We start from the raw sequence: 8,080 nt of genomic DNA on the forward strand, positions 1-8,080 counted from the left end.
ATAATACATACTTCTATTAATAAACCTTTCTTCAAATCTAATCCTCTCTCCCCAAAAAATGTAAAAAAAATCAAACTATACCAAAGTCTTCCCAAAATAATCCATCTTTTACATTTTTAATGCAGATATCCCATTAAGTAATTTTAACAATAGCTTTTTTTTTTGAGGCAATCGAGGTTAAGTGACTCACTCAATATAAGACAGCTGGTAAGTATCTGAGGCTAGATTTGAACTCTGGTCTTCCTGATTCCAGGACTGGTGCTCTATTCACTACAACATCTAACTGCCCTTGAACAATAGCTTCTTAAGAATATCTTCCAATTTAATAGCTCTTTTTGATTAATGGAATATGAGAAGATTGAATGAATTAATAAATGAAAAAGCACTTATTAAACACCTATTACAAGCCAAGCACTGTGCTACATTGGTATGATAATTACTTGGGATAGAGTAATATAATTAAATTTATTTACATACAATTAATCAAAAAATTTACAATAAAAAGATTAATATGTTGTGTGCTACTTGAGCTGAAATCAATTAACTTACATGATTTGGAACTGAATCAACAGATACTTATTAAATTTTTACTGTGTTCCAGACTCTGTGATAAGCCCTCAGGGAAGAAAGTGAAGAAAAAATGGCAGTCCCTGTTTTCAAGGATCTCACAGTTTAATGGAGAAGACAACAGGAAAACAATTACATACAATCAAAATATAAACAGAATAAATTGAAAATAATATAGGGAGAGCATAAGGATTAACACTGATCTTGAAAACATTTTTGTAGACATTCATATTTTATCTCAGACTTGAAAGCAGACAGAAGGCCCAAGAAGAAAGAAATTCTAGAAATTGGGGTCAGCTAGTGACAATTTCCAGAGTTAGAAGATGGAGTATCACTGCATTACAGAGTATGTGAGAATGTGTAATATGTAAGAAAAGTGGAAAGGTAGGAGCTAATTAGTTATGAAAGGCTTTGAAAACATAGGTTTCTTGGTGGGGGGAGTTTAAGGGGGTTGTATTTTGTTTGTTTTTTGAAGGTGATAGGGATCCATTGGATTTTATTGAACAAAGAGGGGACATGATAAGACCTGCATGGAAGATGGATGGGAATGGAAAGATATTTGAAGCAGGGAGATCAGTAAGAAAGCTATTTCAATAGTCAAGGCATAAGGTAATGAGGGTGGTAGCTTGAAGAGAAAACAGAGTATGCTTATTCAAGAGATATTATAAAGGTAAAATCTATAGAATTTGAAACAACTTGAATATGTGGGGAGCATGATGAGAGAGAATGAAGGATATCATTTGAGTTTTGAGCTTGGATGCCTGGGTAATATTCGTGATAGTAATACAGTAGTAAGGAGAAGGAAGGATTTGGTTTAGGAAAGATTATAGGTTCATGTCTGGACATGTTGTCTTTAAGATATGAAATGGACATCTAATTTAAAATTCCAATAGGAAGAATAGGAAAATGAAATGTGAGGCTAGAGGCTAAAAGAGAGGTTAGAGCAGGATAATTAGATCTGAAAAGCATAAGCATAGAGATAATAATTTAATCCATTAGAGCTGATGATAGATATAAGTAAGTAAAATAGTACAGAGGGATAAAAGTGGGCTCTAAGACTCAGACATGGTTAGTGAACATGACCTAATGAAAGTCTATGGAAAAGAGACGGAGTAGTCAGATGTATAGAAGGAGAATCAGAAAAGAAGTGTCACAAAAAACCTAGAAGGAAGAATTTATCAAAGAGAAGGAAGGAAACAAACATTTATTAACAGATTACTATATGTCAAGCATGGTGCTAAGCACATTAACAAACATTATTTCATTTTATTATCACAACAGACTTGCCTAAGGTCACATAGCTAGTGAATGTCTTGGGCTGGATTTAAATTCAGAAAAGGCTTTTTTGACATCTTCAAGGGCTAAAAAGAATTCAAAAAAGAGGATTAAGAGAAAAAATAGATTTGGCAACTAAGAGATCACAGTAATTTTGGAGAATATAGTTTCAATTGAATGATGAGGTCAGAGGTCAGACTCCAGGGAATTAAGAAGAGAATGAAACAAAAAGAAGTAGAGAAATCAATTGTAAATAGTAAAAAAAGATATAAAAAAAAACCCGCAATATAACAAATTTGCTACAATAGCAAAAGAACAAAGGGATACAACAATGCTTAAAGAGAATGGTTGGATCAAATGAAGTTTTGGAGGTTTGGGGGGGCAGGCTAGGAGGGGTGAGGACAGAGGAGATATTGGCATGTTTGTAGGCAGTAGGGATATATCTGCAAATAGAAATTGATAAGTGAGAGTTGGAGTGATATAGGGTTCAATCTTTTGGAGTAAATTGGATGAAATGGCAACAGTAATGCATGTAGAAAAAGTTACCTTTGCAAGAAACAAGGTCACCTCTTCAGGTGAGACAAGAATGGAGGAGATAGTGGTAGAAGGTATGTAAGTATTGAAAGATGAGAAAGAAGGGAAAGCAGGAAGCTCTTGGAAAATAGTTTCCTTTTTGCTTTAGTGAAATATAAGGTGATATTTTCAATTGAAAGTATTGAGACAGAGGGAGCTATGGGAATTTTGATGAAAGCAACTGAGATGAGTGGGTCTGTGAGTCTATTAGGGAGGTGTAAAAAATTGCCTTCCTGGACTGAAGACCCAATGAGCCTAGTTAACGCAGTTGTGTTATCTTCATTTTCTTTCTTTTTTTTTTTTGGAGGGCAATTGAGGTTAATTAACTTGCCCAAGGTTACAAGGCTAGTTGTGTGTGTGTGTGTGTGTGTGTGTGTGTGTGTGTGTGTGTGTGTGTATGGGTTGGTGTCCTCCTGATTCCGGGGCGAGTGCTTTACTCCCTGTGCCACCTAGCTACCCCTAATGCCACCTAGCTGCCCCTCTATCTTCATTTTCAATCAACAGCATTGTGCATGTGCTTGTTAAGAGCTACAACTTTCTAATGTTCCCTTGTAATAATATTCAGTTTTTGACACCATAGAGTTAAAAAAAAGGGAGGGGGGGAACAAAACAAAATACTTGTTTAGGACACAATCTAGCTCTCAATTGACTGAGAACTAATGGTGGAATGATGAATTCAATTTGCTTTCCTCTGCTCATGGACTTATGGTCAGCCATTCTAAGTTGTAATGTTAATGGAATCTGAAGATCTTCCATGCCCCTTTGTATTGGCAACTAAGCAGGTACTTAGCACCTTGTTTCAAGTTAACCCCTTGTTCAAGGTATTTAATTAACACAGAAGAAGTTAACACCTTGGGAGGAAGTTGCTGATGTAATAGGAAGGGGCAGAATAGGGAGGAGCTATACCATATGTATGGAAGAGCACAAGCTGAACAGACAGAATTTCCTGGGGTAAGCTTCTTGGAGGCAGGGCAGCTACTACCAGAGAGAGACAGAGAAAGAATTTCTCTCAGCAAGCATCTGGAGGCTGGGCTGCTACTACTGAAGACTCAACTCAGATTTGAGAACTGAGAACTGACTCAGAACTCAGACTTGAGGTGGCAAGACTTTCAAGGGCCAACTGGAGCTACTCAAGACTGAGGAAGTATGACTGTGGTGCCAGTATTTTGTACAAATGTTGTTGTGGCTTTGTTGATGTTTATGAATGGTACTGTGGCTTTGTTAAGCCTTGTCTTCCAAGGAACAGAGATTGTGAAGGATTTGAGATAGACTGGATGCTGTGAGCTTCAATGTGGAGCAGGAACTGCATGGAGAGCTGGACAAGGAGCTGGGAGCTGTCTGCCTTTGAACTCAGATAGCAGTTAGTTAGATTCAGGCAGGAGCTGGGACCATGGAAGAGGAACCATGGAAGCTGAAAGCCTGCCCTGAGTCAAGATGAAAAGATGTCTCTATAGGTACTGACTAGTGACTGATGAAATTGTCTGAGTAGTGACTGATGAAATTATAATTTACTTGTGACCAAGGGGTGGAGGGCTTTTGGACTTTCCACTACCCCTTAAGAGGGTACTGAGTAGTGGCTGTTGAAGTTGTAACTTAATTGCACCCCATGGGTGGATAATTTTGACTTTTGTACTTTGTGACTCTTAAGTTTTTTCTTGAGTTATTAAATGATTGTACTTTGTTGAAAATTATGGGACTACTTTGGTGAAAACTTATGTGGCCATTTTAGTGATAAGTTGTTGAGTTGTGACATGAAGAATGCTGTATGTTGATTTTCTGTAATGTTATAACATTCTGAATGCTGTACCTTAATTTTCTGTAAATATTTTGCTCTGATTTGTTATTGAATAAATAGAGAGTTTGCTATGCTATGTAATCAGTGCCTTGAAAGCTGTTCACCTCAGCAGTCCTCTGGAAAGCTGCTTGTGTTTGGCTTTACAGAAGTCAGCCTAGTGGCAGACCTAAGTGTATGAACATTGTGGATAGAAACTGAAATCATGTAAAAATAATTTCTTGTCCCAAGTAATTTGCATAACAATGTAGTCATTGTGTATACAAATTCAAAAGCTCAATGATACCTGCCTTAAAGAACTTTACATTCTAAAAGGGGGAGATGCAGGAAAGAAAGTGACCAGGAAAGATTGTTTGGGTCAGCTGAGTTAGGGGGATTATTAGTGGATCTATAATATAGACAGTAACTGTGACTTTTCCAGTAGCAGTTGATTTTATTACTCTTCCTAAACATGAGCAAGAGATAGATACTTCATATGCTTAAACTCTTGATCACTATTAATCAAAGGAAATATTTCAATGGGACTATGACATCCCTGATATTTAAAGTGCTATAAAAAGATAATACTTCCTTACCATTCACAGGAATGACCTCTTCACAATGCATCAAAAACTATAAGTTGTTTCATAGGTAATATTCACACACATACATACATGCAGACACATACATTCCAAGTTCTATTAGATAGATCTCCTAATAGATAAGAACTGAATTACAGAATAGTTAGAAAAAGTGGGTGGGACGGGACATAAACCAGTAGTGTATGGAGTTACTTTGGCACAGGAATTTCAGGAGTAGAACATTTCTAGCCAGGATCACTCCATGAGAAAACAGAACATGGCTAATGCTGATTATTGTCACAGTCTGAATACATCTAATGCCCAGCACTCTCTGGTTGCTCTACCCTCCAAAACTTCATGGGGCTGCAAGGGCAAAAAAGGGAAAGGTCAATCAGGAATCATGCTGTCATTTCCTAATGAACAGCCCTCCACTCCCTGTTGCCAAATTTCCTCTTTGTTTTAGCGGGTTCTGTAATGACAACCTTCCTCCAACTCCCCTTGCCACCCACCCTCAAAAAAGAATTTGTTTTCAGGTCAGTTATGTCAAGTGAGTGAGCAATATGAAGTATATCTTTCTGGAAAATGCTACTAGGGATTATGGCAGGATTATTTGTTCTTCTGTCATTTGTTTTCTTTAGCTATTTGATTGATCTACACACACAAACACACACACACACACACACACACCATGAAGTAAGTCAAACCAGTTGCCATTTTGCCCTGCAGACAAGTCACAGGAGTAAAAACAAACATCAGCTGTAGCAGATTGGTACAGCTGCCCAGAGCTGTGCATGTCACTGCTGTCTGATTCCCTTTTTTTGGCAATTTTAATGAAGTAAAACCCTTGTATGGAACTATAATGCATCATTCCAATTGAGAACCCTGCTTCTGTAAACAAAGGGAAGGTAGATTCCTATGGAGGTAGGTTGGTGATACAGTAGATAGAATGCTGAGTTTTGAGTCAGGAAAACCTGAGTTAAATTTCTGCCTTAGAAATTTATAATTTATGTGACCTTGGTAAATAATTTGTCTTCTCTGTGGCTCAGTTTGATCCTCTCTAAAATGTAAGAGTGGATAAAATGTCCTGAAATGTCACTAAAGCTGCAATTCTATAATCCACTAAAAATCAACTATTACTAATTTGAGAGTGAGTTGATTAAGAGCCAGATAGAGCCCTCTCATAGACAGACTCTCATAGAGAGACTATTCAGTATTTGAAGGAACCATAGAGGTGACCTTATTTGAAACCCCTCAGTTATAGAGAAAGAAACAAAGAATCAGAATTAGTGAATGACCAATGACTCGAATCTAGAGCTCTTGGCTTCCAGTCCATTACTCTTTCAACAGGGTGTTGAAATTTAACCTATAGATATATTTCTAAAGTTGGTTAAGGTACACAGGTCCTTCCTGAGCACTGTTCCTTTTTTAAACATTCAGAAAACCAGTTGAGGCAACCTTTCTTAGGTACACTCTGGACCCAAACTCATCTACATTAGAGAAGAGAGGATGGTCCAGCAGCCTCCTTCCCTAAGAGTACTTGGTAGTAGTAGAGTAGTGTAGAGTAACATATGGGTGATGCACAGCTTGTACATTCACTGCTATGTATGATCTCTTCCTCGGCCATGACTTGAAATCACTACTGTAGCCATAATGAACTCAGAGGCACGTGCCATAATCTTTCACATTTTTTGTTAAGGTAAATAAAACCTGTACCATATTCGATGTATTGTAAATCTGGGTGCTTTCATTGAGCTTAGGATCCGTTTACTTTTCTTTTTTTCTTTTTTCTTTTTTAATATTTAACAAAAGTTTACTTTAACAATAGCATGGAAAGAATAATTAGCAAAGATGAGGATTCAATTGGAGGCAGCTTCCCCTCTATACCCCCTGCCCACCACACCACCTTTGTGTCATGGCAGCATGCTCAGTCACAAAATTCCCACAGAAGTTCAAGCCTGAGGAGCCTTTACTCCTCTGCTACGGTTTTATGTTCAGTCAACTGGGGAGCTATATCATTTGACCCTTACTCCCCTGCCAAACCAATTCTGTCTTGAGGACTGTTTCACTGCCTTTTAGTGAAAAAACTATGCTAAGTGGCAGGGACCTTCCAGTTTTACTAGATGTTACTAACTGTACAAATTAATGCTAGTTCTATCATACCATTCATTTAACTTTTTTCTACATTGTTTTAAAGAGTTTATTTCATTGAATTATATATTTCTAAAACAACTGAAAGAACTATACATCATGTTCATAAATTAACAATGGAAAATTTGAACATAAACACCAACCCCAAATACCAAGTACTCAGACATACGTATAACATATGAACTTTATTAAACAATTGTAATTCAAGAAGTCAGGTAGGCACTTATATTAAAGAGAAATTTGACTAGAGAAAAATTGTATCTTAAACATCGTAAGGCAGCCTACTTGCAGTGGCATTTAACTGTGCTCTGTTGCTGTAAAGAATACAGCTCATGCACAGGTATGGATGAATGATTTGCACATTTTTTCAAGTATTCACTGAATACTACCATATATATATATATGTATATATATATACACATATACATAGTTTGAAAAAAATTTAAGTGAAGAACCCAAATAAACTTCATTTTTGTTTTTCTTTTGGAAGAGGTCTTTAAAAAGAGCAGAATATGTGGTTCTGGCTCTTGAATCATATAATGAACCCATCCAAGACTGTGTTGGACACTCAGTCTCCTCCACTCCTCTTCAGACATCAGATGGGTTTTTGGTACTTGTTTGGAAAGTTCTCTAGGTAACATAACATGCTGGTACTCATAGTGCTCATCAAAATACTTGACCCAGTAGTAGATATGCTTGTGGGCCATGCTGATGGCAGCTCAGAGTCCCAAAGAGCTATACAGGTGCCAAGCAGCAGCACCAAGGAAGATGCCAGTGAAGCTGAAGCAGTGACGGAAACAACAAGTAACCATCCATTTACTTTTCTATAAAGACCAGACTCCCTGGGGTATACTTCAGATTACTGCAGAAGAAGGGACAGAAGAAAGAAAAAAAAAGTTGAGTAAGATTATTAAGTGGCTAAGAATTTTTTTTCCCAAAAAAGTGGAAAAGATCCAAGGAAGATACTTGGGAGTTGAGCTGTATAGGTCTACACATATCCCTTCTAATATCTTGACCTATTGTATCTGCATATGAAAGTCCAAGGATGTGACTCAGGTTGAATCAAGTCTGTAAGTATTCACTCAACATTCTAAGCATGGAGAAAATGCCCAAAGCCAAGAGTTGGAGTGTTTTGTTCATGGAACAGCAAAGAGTCCAGTGTCAT

The 8,080-nt window shown here is 37.3% G+C and overlaps 1 pseudogene; it reads right to left on the bottom strand.

The window, feature by feature from the left end:
• Positions 1-7,381: 7,381 nt before the first annotated feature.
• On the bottom strand, positions 7,382-7,622 carry LOC138150888 (cyclin-dependent kinases regulatory subunit 2 pseudogene; annotated as a pseudogene).
• Positions 7,623-8,080: the final 458 nt, after the last annotated feature.

This window comes from Petaurus breviceps, unplaced genomic scaffold, assembly GCF_028583685.1.
Source record: "Petaurus breviceps papuanus isolate PSGF00001 unplaced genomic scaffold, PetGlider_PUasm1.0 90895, whole genome shotgun sequence".
NCBI classification, from domain to species: Eukaryota; Metazoa; Chordata; class Mammalia; order Diprotodontia; family Petauridae; genus Petaurus; species Petaurus breviceps.